Consider the following 18,216-nt stretch of genomic DNA (forward strand, 5'->3'; position numbering starts at 1 on the left):
AAAGATCTGCAAATGGTCTTGGGATTTCTCTTCCTCCATCGAGAGGGGGTCATGTTCCCATTTCTGAATTACAGTGAGTAGGGCCCGGTTCACATGTCCCCTCCTAGAGCTGGGTGTCAAATGGGTCTTAATAGTCATGGAGCGCCATTCTGGCAATTTTTTCCAAGAAATTTAGGGTTCTCTTGCCAGAGGAAGGGAAGTGTTGGACAGCCAAAACTAGCATATGCCTTTGGCAGCTACCTAAAGAGTGCAATGCCTCCCTCCTTCAGTTAATTTTCCTTCCTCCACACAGCTACCCTCTATGCCATGTCATTCCCTTGTTATTGTCAATGGAAATGGAATAGATGGATGTTAAGTATCTGTGCATGTCTGAGTGGTGAATTATCTCAATTACACTTAGCCAATAGCAGAATCTGGCACGGAGCTACCACTTGGATGGAAGAAAAGCCCCTGTGTTTCCTTAAATCTGACTTTTATCAAGCCACGTGTGCTACCAAAAGTGACAAGATACATGGGGTATCTGAAAATCATAAGTGGACACAGACTTAATGATCAAGACCTTAGGGGATCTGATTTCTAGATCCCCTTGAGACATCATTCTCACTCTGATGTCTGAAAGATTGCCACAGCTTTTGAAATATGGCATTGGAAAGCCTACTGGGAGACACTTGAGTTCCTGAATCCATTCTGTGTTCTGATATTTATACACTGTGTTGCTAATGACTAGTCACCTGTGTACATTGTTTCCTATTTTCTTTTCTGTAGGTGGGGCAGGTTGTAATCTCCACACTCTCTAGTCTATTCCAAGACTGTGATTCTGATCATTTTACCCTCCAGGAGTGACTTAAGGGGGAATGAGGAGAAACGAGCTCAATTTAATTATAAAAACTACTTTAACAGTTAGATTTATATCCAAGTGTGATACTTACACACTTCAGTGGAAGCACAGAACATAAGAAATCATGCAATAAAATGGATCTTTATGGCAGAGAACAAAAAAAGGACAGTAGAGTAGAAGAATATAAAAATATAGTTTAAATAAGACCTTTTAAGACACATTTTTGCTCCCCTTCTTTCTCTTCCTGTCAGTATTTCATTAATCAGCTCCTCATGTCTTTATTTATAATGTTTGGTGTCCTTGAATTAGGTTGCTTAGTGATAATTGATTTATAAAATAAAAAGTTATTTTAAAATATTATCTGAAAATTCCTAAAGAGACTGAATGCAAGCCAAGATGATGGCTTAAAAAAATTCCAATCATTGGAGATGTAAATAATGGTCAGTTAATATTGACTAAAAATCTTCAGAATTTTATCCTCAGTCTATGAAACAGTGAACAACCATAATTAAATATATAAAATGTATTGATGATGACCTCGAATAGGACAAATAATATTCTTTTTGTATTTTACCCAAATTTGGCTCCCTGTTGGAAAATATACCCACCATGGGATTGTATTTCCAAATTACTGGGTAGCTTATCTTTTTTCACTTCTTTCTTCGGCAAAGGAAGCAGGAGTTGTTAGTAAATTTTTCAGGTGATTTCATCAATGTTAGCAAAAGCAATTTTTAAAACAAATGGCAAAGCTCAGCAGTTCAGAGGTTCAAAATCTGAGTACACCTTAGGAAAATACTGCAGATTTCAGACTATTTCATAAAGCACTCACATGTACAGAAAAAAAGAGATTTGAAAGTCACTCCTAAAACTGTATTATGTACAGTCTTCATGTCAGCTAAATCTTTTAAATTTCTAGAAGGTAGCTATTTGTCAAAATCACTTCCTCATATGTAAATATCATTTCCCTATTTAAATCTTAAGCATGATTTACCTTTCTCTTGAGTTCTTTTCTATATGCTTTGCATATGGTATAATGTTATGGATCCGATGGGCATTTAGCACATGTGAATGCACATTTTGAATGGCGGAAGGAATAGAGATGAATGAAAGATTTTCCTAGTCCTTTTTGCATACTCTTCTTGTTCCTAGTTATTTATTGGGATACCACCTACGTATAGCATGCTTTAGAAGGGCCCTTTTCTCATTACAGTACAAACGTGAATATGTTCCCAGAGCTATTTGAATTTTGCTGTAGATGCTCTCTTCTTGTGTAGCTTATAAGCCATTTTCATCCACTAGTATCAAGGTTGGCAATTTTTTTTATATCCCCAAATTACTACTATTTATTCAGTCAACAAATAATTATTTAATCTTTATATATGCAGATGGACATGGTACTATGTCTAGTGAATAGCCAAAGTCATAGACAAGTGATAACTACTATGAGAAATGGTTTATGGGATAAAGGCAGGAAAGTGTGATGAATACCAGGTTATATCTGTTTAGCAACTGCCATTTTGATTTGCCTTGTGGCTTCTCATCTACTTTGTTCTGATCTCTTTTGGGCTCTAACTTAAATGTAGGTGCTATCCTAGACAAGGTCTCTGTGATTTACTCTTTTGCTACCTTCTCAGCAGATTCATTTTAGGGGACCATGTTAACATGTTCTAGATTCAAGGGCTGCTTTCAAGAACTCCCACATATGTAGACACTGCCACTTCTTTGAGAGGCTCAACACAACTTGACAACCAAGAAATACTTTAAATTGTTTATTGAAAACAGTTTTTCAGGTAATTTGGTAATATTCTAAAACAGAAGATATAAAGAATTAATAGAGGGTGCCTGGGTGGCTCAGTGGTTGAGTGTCTGCCTTTGCCTCAGGTCATGATCCCAGGGTCCCAGGATCGAGTCCCTCATCGGACACCCCACGGAGAGCCTGCTTCTCCCTCTGCCTATGTCTCTGCCTCTAGTCTGTGTCTCTCATGAATAAATAAATATTTTTAAAAAGAATAGAATACATTCTATAAGCGCTACTGTCATTCTGGGAGCTGCAATCATTGCTGTGTCTTTTGACAAGATACTTATTCTACAATTTGATGATTTGTATTTACATTACATTAAGCTGAATCGCTTATTTTGCTTTAATTTAGTAAAGTTGCCTATGTTTAGATGTTTGTACCAACAACTATTGAATAACTTGGTAGGGCATGGCTAGTCTTTAAGGTGCAAGGGCTGCTAAGGATTTTAGTACAGATGACATTATCCACTCTTTTTAGAGCCCTTGGGTTTGTATGCCCTCTCTGCAGTAGCAAGTCTCCCAGTAATTGATTAAACCTATTTTATAAAATTAGCAATACTATTCCATTGTAGTATTTTATATACCATTTAAAACCTGAAGTACTGGCATTTCTGACATTGTTCTACTCATAGGGTATAGTTCAGCAACATGATCTCATTGTAGATGGTGCATTATTTAATATGTAAATTTTCTACTTTTCAAATTCTGCAGTAATCTATGGTGAAGAAAGAGGTATTAAGAACAGGAGAGTGGTTTTGCATATGAGGTGTTATGGATAGTCTTGTTAGAAGGTGAAGGAGGGACAGAAAAGTATCCTCCAGACTAAGAAGTCACTTTGAAACCAAAAAACAAACCACTCCATACCACCTACACAGAATTTTATTCAGAGTAATTTACCAACAGGAGGGATTGAGTAGACAAATGATCCAGGTGCTATGCAGCTATTTTCCACCAAGTCTGGACCTTAATCTATAACTTTTTATAAAGCTAGGGGCAGAGGTCAAAAGTAGTTATCTAAAGTGGTGCCTTCTGTGCGTCAGTGTAGGGAAGATCAGTGTAGGAAAGATGAGCACAAGCCTTCCCACGTGCTGGTCAGGGCATAGATTAACCTCCAACAGTCCTGGAACACATAATCCCAAGGGAGGTCATTGTGTAGGTATGAACAAGATGGGGGAGGCAAAGAGGGAGTCAGTGCTGTCCACACTTTATGGATCTCCAGCCTTAACCCTGCCAATTGCAGGTGCTATCACGCCATGTGATGACCTGTTATAATATGTCCATGCAAAAGCAGATGTTTTAACCGATGAGCCTTCCTGTAATTTAAAATCTTTATATGATGAAGATGGGTGGGTGCCAGAATGCTATAATCCATCTATACCAGCTGCAAAATTTTGAGCTGTTTCCAAGCTCTTACGATTTTCTCAGAGCAGGTAATAGGTCTCCAAAATTGTGTACTTGAGCACAGCATGTCTCAAATCCAATCTAGTCTTCAACAGAGGACAATTTTATTTATGAAAGCAATATACATTCATGTAAATCAATGGTATATTTATGTAAATATTTAATAGGGCCACTGACTCCTCTTTTAGAGAAGAAAATGCTTATATATTTGGATGGTGAATAGAGATAAATTAAGCTTGAAAACTGTTTAGAAATTCTGTATGTTACTAATTTGCTGATTAGTGGATGGGTCTATCTATACGTCCTACAATTGACTGAATTTGCCCCTACACTCCTGAATCATCTTTGCATAAACCGTGGAATTTCATTTTATCTCAGTTTCTATGAAACTATATGGCATATTGTCTGATGCCCAAGCGCAGTAGGAATGACATCCTTTACAAATAAGGCCTGGAAATAATTTCAACTCTGTGTCTCCGAGATGCTGAGCTGAAAGCAGTCATATTTCTGTTTGTACCCTCGTTTTAATTTTTTGAGAATTAATTAAGCTAGTAGATGAAAGTATCTAGCATAGCATTAGACTCACAAGAAAACACTCAATATCGGGTTTTATGCTCCCCCCGTCTTGGGGAGAGGAATGTGATGGGCATGCAGCTCATTACATGGGTCCTAGTACTAGGAAAAAGAAAGGATACAGGAAAAGTTTTTCTTCCTAAGTTTACTTTGTAAGTGATAATGAGCATATGCATATTGAGTTAGTCTGGAAAGTCGAATTTAGTCTATTTGGGGAGGGAAAATTGGGTGGAAATAGTTGATACCACGTAGCAGTCACTAACTACAAAGGACTCTCCAAGGGGCTCATCTTCCCAGATCTACTTTCACCACTATTCTTGTCTTTCACTTGAACTTTCTTTCTCCCAAACTGGACTGAGTTTCTGACCATCTTAAATCTATTGGGAAAATTTCCCTGTGACTCCTATCCTTATATTTGTGATGAGGTTTATGTGTCTGAGCTCGCTAAAGTTGAGTGCTAAGCAATAGGATAACTAAGGGGAGCTTACTACAAAAATTAGTGACAATTATCTCAACTGCAGAAATACAGTTACTTTGTATATATTTTCTTTTGAGCATTGCTTTATATCTTACTTTATTCTCCAGTTTATGACATGTCAGCTGGAAGCAGTTCTTTGGCTTATTGAGTTTGAAAGGTATACTCCAGCTGCCTGTTAATATGTGATCTCTTAGTAAAGTATATTTTTTAAAAAAGATAAATACTGATTAGAAACATCTGGCAATACTTAAAAGGTCCTATCTACTCAGCATTATTTGATATTTGGTGTGAAAGTGCTAATCAAAATGAATTTATGTGTATTCATCATTGTTTGCATAGGTGCTGCATTTTAGTTCAGCCTAAAAGACATATATATATTTTTAAATTTAAACAGCAAATCTCTTCTGAGAAGACTTGCACTGTTTTCCTGTCTACTGCTTTTCCAGGGTTTAAGTTCAGTTTTTTTGTGACCATAGGGGTTAAAAGGCCAAAATGGCTAAAGAGATTATATGAATATGTACTTTGTGTGTGTGTGTGTGTGTGTGTGTATATACACCTACATGTATATACAACGTACATGATGATTTATATAAGCTTTTTCAGATTCTAAATATCAAGGAGAGTTAAAATGTCAGAGTTATTAAAACTTAAGTTTGCTAATACACTTTTACATCATGTATTAATATCCTTCAGACCTTAAAAGTAGCACTGTGGATGAAAAGTATAGGTCCAAATGGTTATAGCTACACAATGAATGCCTGAACTATGCCTTTCGTTTGGTTTCAACAACTATGCTATTTTACTTTTTTTCTTTGCCTTTGGAGTTTCACATGATGACCACATTAAAGCTGTACCTTTGTGTTTTATAATACTGCTGTTAAATGTCTCCCTTATGATGGGCATTAAGGAAGGCACATGATGTGATGAGCCCTGGGCGATATACTGTATTGGGCAAGTTAAATTTTAAAAAAAGTGCCACTATGTTCAATATTCCTTACATAGGGATATTATGAAATAAATTCCTCTGAAAAGTGAGTACTAGGAAAAAGTGTGGGTTTTTTTGTTTGGTTTGGTTTGGTTTTGTTTTTGGCTAAAGAATACATATACTTCCTATATATAAATGAAAAGTGTGAGAAGCATTGGTTTCCCCTTTGCATTGGCCACTAGAAGGCCCCTGAATTAAATGTATGGCTCTATATAATTAGCCTAGTGTTTCTAGTATAACAGTTTTCCCTCTCTTAATTTTTCCTTCCTTTTTTTTTTAAAGCCTTTATTTATTCATGAGACACACACACACACACACACACAGCGAGAGCGAGAGTGAGAGTGAGAGCGAGAGAGAGAGAGAGAGAGAGAGAGAGATTGGTGGGCAGAGACACAGGCAGAGGGAGAAGCAGGCTCCATGCAGGGAGCCTGACGTGGGATTCGATCCCAGGTCTCCAGGATCAGGCCCTGGGCTGAAGGTGGAGCTAAACCTCTGAGCCACCCGGGCTGCCCCTCATTTTTCATTCTTTTCATGAATCTTCCCCACCCCAGATATGACTTACTGTACTCCTTTCCTTATTTTCATGTTTTTCCTAAATATGGGCCTTTATTTTAAGTGGTCTCTAGAAACAGAAATGGTGTAAATAATAAATTAGGGGCTGTATACAGCCTTTGTTAGAAAGAGTGCCTCGTGTTCTTTATCAGTTGCTAGTTCCCAGCACGGCATGGCATGGCTCCATTGCTTAAACTCATATTTCAGTGTGTCTCTATAATGCTGATTCCAGTCACGTGCTCACTTTAATACTTTTACTGAAATCCAACTGTACACAAGACCGTGGCTATGGTCATGATTCAGTGGTGTCAATATATTCTCTTCATCAGCACAAGATTTTGAGGCAAGCCTTTCAAAGTACACTTGGGGAAGATCCCATTCACCTGCCTTTTCTAGTTCATAATGAAGAAAGTTAGCCTATAAGTCAGGATATTTTTGTAAAGCCACATTTTCAACATCCGTATTACCTGAGGTGGTTCTAGAGTTTGGCCTTGAAAGAACATCCAGAATTTAAAGGGTAAATAGAAAGCATTTAGAGGAGAGTAAAAATAAAAATAAAAAACAAAATTTGAGTTAATTTACTTCAGAGAGAATGATCGAGCTACTGACTAACATGAGATCTCCTGACGAAAACTGGAAGAACTATGGGCAAGCAATTTCAGCTCTTACTGCACGGGCACCTTATAAATCAACTGGGGAAATAGCACAGGCTTATATTTTAGGCTCTCAAGTAAAATGATTTTTAGCTAGCAAAGGTCTGATAATAGGCCCAAGAAAGGCCTTGCAAGCAGAGTCCTAAAATATATGAAAGTTGTCCTGCTCTGTTATTTTACTCCTTTTCTGAAAATATAACGAGAATCTTTGCAAGGGAATTAAAATCCATGTTTAAATGAGGACAAATGAACCTGTTTGATATGGATAAATTATCAAAAACAATTATTGAGAACTAATGTCTTATTATCTGAAATAGCAAGAAATGTTTCATTAAAACTTGCATTTTTTTATGCCTATATTTAAGGATTTATTTGAGAGAGAGAGGATGCATGTGTGCACTGGAGGTGGGAGAAGGGCAGAAGGAGAGAGAGAATCCCCAAGCCAACTCCATGCCCAGTGCAGGGCCCATCACCGGGCTGATTCTCATGACCCCAAGACCTGAGCTGAAACCAAGAGTCAGATGCTCAACTCACTAAGCCACCCTGGTGCCACACCTGTATTTCAATAGCCACATGTATGATTTTTTTAAAGATATTTTAAAATTTTCATTCATTCATTCAAGACACAGAGAGAGGCAGAGACAAAGAAGAGGCTCCCATAGGGAGCCTGATACGGGACTTGATCCCAGGACCCTGGGATCACAACCTGAGCCAAAGGCAGATGCTCCAATATGCCACCCAGGTGCCCCTACATGTATGATTTTTGCTCTTGATGTTCAAGCCAGTATTTGGGGACCCACTTTAAGGATGCCATAAGAGCCAGCTTCAGGGTATCACTGAAGTGGAATTCTAGTGCAATGTGAAAGCACAGAAATCTACTACCTCATTATAGATTGACAAGACTCAATTTGTGTAATGGGGCTGCATTATCAAAGAGAGAATAAGGGTTAAAGGATGATATGAGGCATACTTTACAATAATAATTATTAACCTTATGACTGTCACAAATAGCATCAGCCATATTTCCATCTCACTTTTACACACCAATGATTTCCCATATTGAATAATCAACTCTAGTCTTTATCTTACATGCTCCGTACCTGTGCCATCCCACCTCTCCAGAGCAGAATTCAGTCGTTCACATAGCAGTTGCTAATTGGTGATTTCAAGGGATTGTAGGCTAACGTTGCCTGCTGACAGTACTGTGAAGGCGAAAGTGTTCTCATTACTGCCAAATTGCCGTAGCCCAAACAATATAGAACCTGAAGAAGGCAAAATGACGATTTTATCATTTGGTTAGCACCCAGAAAATTCATTTTATAAGCACTGGATATATGACTTGGCCTCCAGAGATTAATTTTTTTGTGTACATTGACATAAATGATGTAGAAAATAGCACTTTGATATTTAAATGTTTTTAAAATTTTCACTTGGGATTAGTTATAGGAAAATAAAATGAAGAGCAAAAAGAAAAGGGTCAATATATGAGAAGAGGTAAGATACATATGAAGAACGTAGTAGGAAGTAATTCATCATTCAGAGAATCAGGTGAATATGAGGCAGTGCCATTAGTGTGGAATAACATACAGGAAACAGCTTGTGAAAATTAAGAAGTTGGTAAATGACTGGAGTAATATATGGAGTTTATGAAAATAACAACATTTCAGAGTCCATAGCCCTAGTTAAGGTTGACTATTGCATCTGGGTATGATCACTTAATGAAATTCTGGCAACTTTTATCTACAAAGCACAGAAACCTGGTTTTACAGGGAATGGGTGTAAGTGGATGTCTTGTTCTTGAAGAATCAAGAACAACCTGCAAAGAGTTTAAAAATGAGGATATTAAGGAATACTATCTAAATGTTACTCCTTTTTCATCTAAGGGACAATAGATAAGAATTGTCCCAGCAATTTAGAAAGGATTCTGATGGAGTCCTACTTTTGCAGAATATTAAAATATTTTGTGAATCATAATCTTGAAAGTAGTTTGATAGCATGGTGACTAGAGTTAACAATTCTGTGTTGTGTATTTGAAAGTTGCTAAGACAGATCTTAAAAGTTCTCATCACACGAAATTGTAACTGCGTGGTGATGGATATTATCTAGACTTATAGTAGTGATCATTTTATAGTATATAAATATCAAATTATTGTCTTATACCTGCAACAAATACAATGTTCTATATCATTTATACCTCAATTTTTAAAAAGTTGGATATTGTTATAATCATAGAAGATAACAATAAGGCAGTACAGATAACCCCCCAAAAAGAGCATTCTAAACAATAATAAGTTACTTGGCCATATCAGAAAGAGTAGAAAATAGAAAAAATATTTAGTAAGTGGTGTTGAACAATTGGATTTTATTATTTGTTTTCCAATATTCTACAGGTATACATTTAAAAAAAATCAAATAGTTCTTCGAGAATTTTTATGTTGAACACTTACCATCTGTTTCCTAATCCCCATTGTATTGCAATTCCTGAGTGGTAGTCACTTCAAAATCTCAGCTCTTTCTTTGGTATTTAACTTCAATTTCTAAATTAAATTCTTTAAGTTATTTTTCTTCATTGTTTTCAAGTTTGCATTCTATTGGTCAAGTCCCTTTTACTGTCCATCAGAAAAGCTATTTTTCTTATTGCCTCCCACCCCAAAACCACAAACAACCCTACTCCATCTTGCCCCCTCTCCTCCCAATCATTATACCATAGTGACTTCTTACATGATTGTGGTTATGTAAATGTTGGAACAGAATCATCACCACATTTTCTTTTACAACAGGTTGTTTCAGCTAGAGCTAATATCTGATGTTATTTTCATTTGTTCATCTTTTTAATGAACCTATCACTACCTCATTCCTAAACTCTCTGCCTGTAGTATAAGATCCTCTCAGTGCACTCAGGCCTAACACATACTCTTAGCATCCTCTACATTGTCTTCTGACCTAGATTGTGTTTCCTCTAGGTTTGTTCTGCATTCCTCATCCTGAGCTCTCCTTCATTAGCCAATGTGTGATTTCTTCACTTTTCTCTCGTGTTTAATCCTCTAGTTTCCTATATCCTATAGCCTCTTTATTCTCAGTTTCTCTTTTTTGATCACGGGTGTCTAGTAATTTATGGGAAAGGGTGCAGAGATAGTAAATTTTTTGAGATTTTGCACATCTACATCTTTGCCCTCATGTTTGAAAGATAATCCAGTTTTGCTTCTAAGAAGTCTTATGAAGTTCTAATTCCTAACCAATTCTGTGAATGTGCCCTCTCTGGTAGCTTTTTTGATCTTTTCTTATATTTCTAATGTTAGGAAGTCTCTTGTCATAGTCTTTTTTTTCTCTCTCTCTCTCATTAACAGTATTGGAACATGGTGAATTTGTTCATTTGAACATTCACATATTTCACTTTTTTCTTTTTTTAAATTTATTTATGATAGTCACAGAGAGAGAGAGAGAGAGAGAGAGAGAGAGAGAGAGAGGGAGGGAGGGAGGGAGGGGCAGAAACATAGGCAGAGGAAGAAGCAGGCTCCATGCACCGGGACCCCGACGTGGGATTCCATCCGGGGTCTCCAGGATCGTGCCCTGGGCCAAAGGCAGGCGCCAAACCGCTGCGTCACCCAGGGATCCCCATTCACATATTTCAGATGTGAGATAATATCTTGAGCTGTTTGTATGAGTTTTTCTAGGGCTTCTGTAACAAAGTTCCACAGATTGTGTAGATTGAATGTTGGAATTTATATCCTTACAATTCTAGAGGTTAGAAGTCCAAGATCAAGGTATCATCAGGGTTGGTTTCTTCTAAGGCCGCTCTAGTGGCTTGCAGATGCTCTTCTTTCAGCATCTTTACATGGTTCTTCCTTTGTGTGTATCTGTGTGTCCTAATCTCTTCTTGTAAAGACAGTAGTCCTTTTGGATTAGGGCCCACCTATAGGAATTCATTTTACCTTCATAATCTCGTCAAAAACTCTGTCTCCAAACACATCACATTATGAGGTACTAGGGGCTGGGATTTGAACATATGAATTTGAAGGGGGCACAATTCAATTCATTATCCTTTTTTCTTTTCCTCTGTTGGTTGGCTTTCTCTGGAATTCCTGTTACTTAAATGTAACTTCTGGACTGATTCTCTAATGTCCACCAATTTGTGTTATCCACCAGTTTCTTTTAGTTACATTTACTAAGAGACTTTCTTACGTTTGCCTTTGCTCCCTTATCTTTTTTTTTTTCTATCATGTTTTCAGTTTCCACATTCACTCACTCTCAATACAACCTTTTCTTATGATTGACTTTGATAATGGATTTTTAATGATATTTTTCTGGCCTCCTATATGTTTCTTTAAAATTGCTCTGATTCTATCTCTTTAAATCTAGAGTTTTCCCATCTAATGCCTCCTGATCCTTGACTATGAACTCATGTTTAAGAGTGAATCACGGGATCCCTGGGTGGCACAGCGGTTTGGCGCCTGCCTTTGGCCCAGGGCGCGATCTTGGAGACCCGGGATCGAATCCCACATCGGGCTCCCGGTGCATGGAGCCTGCTTCTCCCTCTGCCTATGTCTCTGCCTCTCTCTCTCTCTGTGACTATCATAAAAAAAAAAAAAAAAAAAAAAAAAAAAAAAAATTAAGAGTGAATCACGGAGGAGCTTGTTAATAATGATGTTCTCTGGAGGATCATCTGCTATGATGGTTCAATTGAGAGAATACTTGATTATTTTTGAGATTTTTCTCCTCAACTAGTCTGATTCATCAGAGGAATTTTGTTGTTGTTTCCTTCCTGGAGAGTTTAACACAATGTGCCAAAATTCTGGAAACTCTATGGGAGAAGTAGGCTAAGGTTTTGCCGCTTGATAAGTAGAAAATCCCTGAACCTCAGTGATAGTAATTTTCATATGTCAACTTGACTGGGCCATGGGGTCCCTAGGTATTTGCTTAAGCAGTATTTTGGGTATGCCCATGTAGGTATTTTTGGAGGTGATTAACATCTGAGATAGACTGAGGCAAGCAGAATGCCATCCCTTATTGGACCAACCTCATCCAATCTATCCAAGGCCTAAATAGAACAAAAAGGTGGAGAATTTATGCTGTTCTCTGGCTCTCTCTGAGTCTGAATGAGGCTGAAACTATACCTGACTACAGACCCTGACACTTCTCTCCCTTCATAATTGCATGAGATAATCCCTTATAATAAATCTCATACGCATGTGTGTGTGTCTTGGTTCTATTTCTCTGGAGGACCCAGACTAATACAACTGTCATGTTTTCATAAGGATAGTATCTGTCACATGAGCCCCAGTATAGATTCCTTCTGATTCACTCCTGCCAAAAAGAAAATGCTATATCAGGGAAACAGTTATCCACGGTATCTGAAATTTTAATTATTTCCTAAAAAGAGATTTTTTTAGTTTTTTTTTTTTCTTGGCTTATGTCTCTGTCCTAACCACTGCTTGGTACTAAATCCCACTACTATTCCTAAGCTTTTCTTGGTTTTAAGAATAAGAGGTTTATATTTCAAATATGCCAATTGCATGTCTGGGTTTCAGCTTTCCAAATTTCTCATTTTAATTAGTTAATTGTATCTGCTTTCTGGATTCCAGACTTTTTTTAATCCTTCCCTTTCCTTGCCAAAGATTTATACTATTTTTATTTTTTTGTTGTTATTTTGGAAGGATATCAGAAGGGATATGAGGATCTATATCTAGCATTATTAACTGAACTGCAATTATTTAGAATTTTGTGAAAAGGATCATCATCTCATACTATACACTGAAATAAATTTCAAGCAAATTATAGAGTTAAAATTAGGAAATAAAGTCATATTGAGTTAAACAGTAATGTTTACTATAGCTCTGGTGTGGAAGCAATTTTAATACTAAAAAAAATCATTACATAATTAAATGTATTACATACATGGAAGTCTCTCATGTGAAAATATTCTAAAAATCAAATTTTAAAAATTGGCAAAATGTTAAGTTAATATGGGTTTATACAAATTATATATAAATATTAAAATCTAAATGGATTAATGAGTGAAGTATAATATCTGTTGACTGAAGTAAAGTTTTAACTGATTATATCCTTATGAATATAAATGATATATTTATAATTAAGATAAAATTTTAAGCCAAATTTAAATCAAGCCTTATAAACTAAAAGCAAAAATAAATCCTTAAGCCTATTCAATTATCAAAGGCTTTTTAAAATTTCAGTACTGAATGATGTTGAAGATAGAGTAAGACAGCCTCATATATTATTGGTGGGAATCTAGGTTTCTCTTTCCTTTTTTGAAAGCAATCTAGAAATATGTATCAAAAGCATTAAGAATATTAATTTTTATGTGTCACATTCCTGGATATTTCCTTCTAAAGTAAGATAGATTATATTAAATATATTTTAATAATGAAAAAAGTATAAGCAACTCATATATCCAGTCAAGCAGAAATAGTTAAACTTCAGAAGAGTATTAAGCATAATTAAAAATAATCTGTCCTAGAAAGGCCTCTTATTCTTATGATGGTTAAGCCTGGCATGAGGGAAAAAGTTGATAACTATAAAATTAAATGTAAAACAGGCACCAAAGGACATGTTAGGAAGGAGAAACACAGAGTATCACGCAGCAGGGGTGGGGACAGATTGGGTAGGTGGAACAGGGTGAGTGGAGAGGAGTCAGAAATTATTTTATTAATAAATAAAGGAATTGGAAATCATGGAACCCATAACATGTAGAGAGGGGATCATAAACAGTGGAACATGGATAGTCTGAAGGAATAGAGAAGTGACAGTGGACTGCAGATAAACAGATAAAGGAACAGATAGCATGAAGGAGTAGGGGGGGAAGAACTGAATGCAGCAAATTTCAAGAGATCAAATCAAGGAGCTGGAACAATTAGGAATGCTAAGGCATTAAGTGGTATACTTTTTATTAAGTGATTAGAGTGACTCTGGAAGCTAACAGTCATACTCCATAGTGAGTACAAAGCATTAACAGCAAGAGTGTGAGAATGAGCTTGAGAAACTGGTGATCTTTCTCATGAGGATGAAGATTATCAGGTAGTGTGTAATTCTCAGTCTAAATATGTTTCCTGCAGGTCCTGAACAGCAGTCATGACTGGGTTGGGGGTGAAAACAATTTTACTATCCAGATGGATTTTTCCTGGGTTTGATTTTTGTATCATGTGGAAGAATCAGAAATATGTCAATTTAGCAATCTATTTAAATTGTGATTATAAATTCAGATGTAGGGATTTAATCAGGTTTTCTTCTGGGTATGAAATGTGGGTTTTCCTTTGTTGATCGTTTTTCCTGCTGTGTCTAGAACAAATAATATATTCTGTGACACTGGAGTAAAAATAAAATTGGAGTTTTCAGTTTAATTATCACAACCTGGATTGACAGTGAAAAAAACCTATTCTAGGCTTTAAACTTTATATCTTCTAATCTTTAAGACTCTCACGTATTGTGAGTTATACCATTATATTCTTTCACAATAAAATACTTTCACATCTTAAAATGCCAAAAAATGTACCTGAAAAATGGTAATTAGATATTGTTGAATGGATTTGTAGAAGTTTTTTGGGTTTTTTTGTTTTTTTTTTTTTCCGTGAACAGGTGTGTATTCCATAGGGCAGAAAAGAATGGATATAATGCTATATTCCCTTTCTTGGTGGTGTCTTGAATCCTTTAAAAAGTGATAGGAATTGTCTTGATTTGCATATTTTAAACTAAAGTCAGATGTTTTAAAGTCAATTATCAGTTTATTGTAATATCTTTTATTAACTTTGGTGCATTAACTTTGGACAGTATGAATAAAAGTTCACAGACATGTCTTTAATTTCCTCTTTGGTATCTTGACTATTAGAGGATTATTTTACAGTTCATGAAAGCTTATTTTAAAACTGGTATGCAAGCTCTTATTTGGATATTGTTTCAGTACTGCCCTTAAACTAAAACTTTCCTTGTTCATTCAATATCAAATCAGATAGCAATCATAATTTCCTTTGAGATGAAAAGGGTAGAGAAGAATTACACAAATATAAGCTTTCCTCTGTTTAGAAATGTCATGTCATTTTACCTTGACTGGTTTCAGTTCCTCAAGAAACTTTCAACTCATTTACCATCATAGCTTTTACTCTATTTTGAGGGACTGTATTTCGATTTTGTTTCTTTTATGTAAAAGCCTTGCAGACAACATTGATATTCTGTGATTACTCTGTTAATTATCAAGCTCATTATGAAGGACACATGCGTATCATAATCATCTTTTATTTATTATCTTCTTGCTGTAAAGTAAAAACAGATGTTTTGTTTTTCCTTTGTCAGAATAATTGCCAAATTTACCTAAATCTCTGAGGTAAGATTCACTCTAAAGGTGTTTATTCATTCACTTTCTGATTCTGCAAATGTTGGTTGGGCACCAATGATGGTGAGGCTTTGAGGATACAAATAAGACTACACACACATAAATCCTACACCAAAGTACTCAGGATCTAGAAGAAGAGATGAACTTAAAGGCTATCATATTTAGTAAAACATATTATCTATAACAATAGAGGTGGGCTTAAGACATACTGGGAGCACAAAGGAAGGAAATAATTGCCTTAGTCTACAGCAATCAAGAAATCATTGGTAGAAAGCATAATGATTAATCTGAGGCCTCAAAGATGAGTAGAAATTCTCCAGAAAGGCAATTGGTTTCTGGTAGGAGGAAAGAACAGGACAGTCCAGGTAGAGTCAAAATTTGTACAGAGGCATGGAACCTACAAGGTATGGAATGATTGCTCCAAGTATTATAAAATTCTGGGTTATGGTTTTTGAGAAAGAATGATGAGTGATAAACTGGTCAGAAAGACATAGTCATATAGTAAGGACCACATATGTCTTTTTTAATATTTGGAATTATTCTGTAGATGATAAACACTCCATGAAGGGCATTATGCGTATTTGAAATTTAGACTATAGAAAGAATTGAAAAGAATTTAAGGTAATTCCAGTTAGAAAGTTATTTCAGGAAAGCCAGACAGGAGCAAATGAGGCTCTGAGTTACAAAGATAGCCGTGGGTGTGGAGGAAGTGAAGTGAAAGAAGGATGGATGGAAATACTTATATTTTTAATGTTGTTATTCAATTTAATATGCAAGGTGGAGAGGAAACAAAAGCATTTGGATTGGCTGATTATCTTTCTTGTATCTGGGTGGAAGGCAGAGTTGAGAAAAGGTGCTAAGATCATCGTGTTTAAGAAAGAATTGTCAAGCAATATTGGGTTAGACATATACATAGACACAGAAGTGACTCGGAGTTATGTCAGCATTAAAATTGAAGCAGGCAATTATAAACCAAATCTGAAAGTCATCAATGACTAAAGTGTGGTTGCTGGAAGACTTATAGGTAGTCAACAGGAAGGTTGATGGGTGGTAGAGCCAGATGACAAAGGCTCGAACCATAAGCTTTTATTGAGTGTTCAGCAAGGGCTGAGCTGCTTCCTCATCCCTGGAAAGTTTTATGCAGATGTTATAAGATAATCTTATAAATGTTACAAAAAGTTTTGCTTGTCAAGGTTTAGATTAGCTGGCTTTTAAGATTTTTCACTATATCAAGATATAGTGATTCTTTGAAAATGCAGGACGGCAGCGGATCACTATGGTGTTGGTTGAAAATCACTATGACTAATACAACATGGGTTGGATATGATTTTTATAATCCTGTCAAAAGAAAAATATGACTATATAATACATTGTGTCCAGTTAGTTCAAAATTGGGCTTTCAAACGTCTTTTGTCACTTTTAACCTTAAAATAATATCAGGGAGCATTACATGACTAAGCTGTGTTAATTTGTTTTTGATTATCATGCATTTTGACTGCTAATAAACTCTGAAAAAAGAGGATGGAGATGAGTTCGGAAAGCAAAGGACCTTGAGTGATTTGTTGAGATGATTTTCCCCAAAGCTCTACTTCACTAGTTTAGATATTCAAAAATTGATTGTATTTGGAAATCAGAAATTATCTATCTAGAAATAAAATGTTCTGTGGGGAATCATTGATACTGTTGTTAAAGAAATGTGTGGAAAAATGAAGCCCCCTTTTTTTTTTACCATTTTATTTTTTAAGTTTTTAATTCCATTTAACTAACACAAGGTTGTATTAGTTTCAGGTGTACAATATAGTGACTCTGAAGCACTTTAGTTGAAAATGGAACCTAATAAGTTTGTTACCGAAGCTATAATTCTGGGCAGAGAGCTTATAGAGAGAGGAGATCATCATTGCTTGGCCATTATATGAAGCGTGTCTGAATTCATCTGGTAGCAAATCTTGTATTTCAATTTTCCATCTGGACAAGAAAGAAATGTTCAAAGATTCTCATAATAATTCCTTTCCTCTCTACCATAATCTAAATTATTAAAAGTTGACAGGGCACATTTTCCAGGTAATTTACAGTTTTCAAATTTTGTTAGCAGGTTCTGAGAAAAATGGCTAATAATAATGATAATAATAATGTCTTTAGCAAAGACAGGTTAGAACTAACACTTGTCTTATTTGATTATTTCTCAGACATAAGTTTAAAATTCAGGTAAAAACTTTTAATTATAAAAGCTTGAAAAGTATTTATTCTCAGCGTTGAACTATTTTATCTATACTGTTTCCCCCAAGTATCCATACAAGTCCTAATATAACAGGATAAAATGTAAAGAGTTATGAAAAACAAAGTCCTTAATTTTTTTTAATGACCAGATACCAGATTACTTTTGCAAGAGGAGAAGATTTCATAGTTAATAGCAACTTAGTTCTTCCTGATTCTCTAGCCAAAAACTGTAGTCTTCCTTGACTTCTCTTTCTCTTATCCCACCCATTCAGTTGGGCCTACTTTCAAAATATATCAGATTTCCATACTTTCTCAACTACCTTCTACCAATACCAAGTCTAACCAATATCCTCTTTTGTCTTAGATTACAAGACGTC

Source organism: Vulpes lagopus, chromosome 9 (genome assembly GCF_018345385.1).
Source record: "Vulpes lagopus strain Blue_001 chromosome 9, ASM1834538v1, whole genome shotgun sequence".
Taxonomy (NCBI): domain Eukaryota; kingdom Metazoa; phylum Chordata; class Mammalia; order Carnivora; family Canidae; genus Vulpes; species Vulpes lagopus.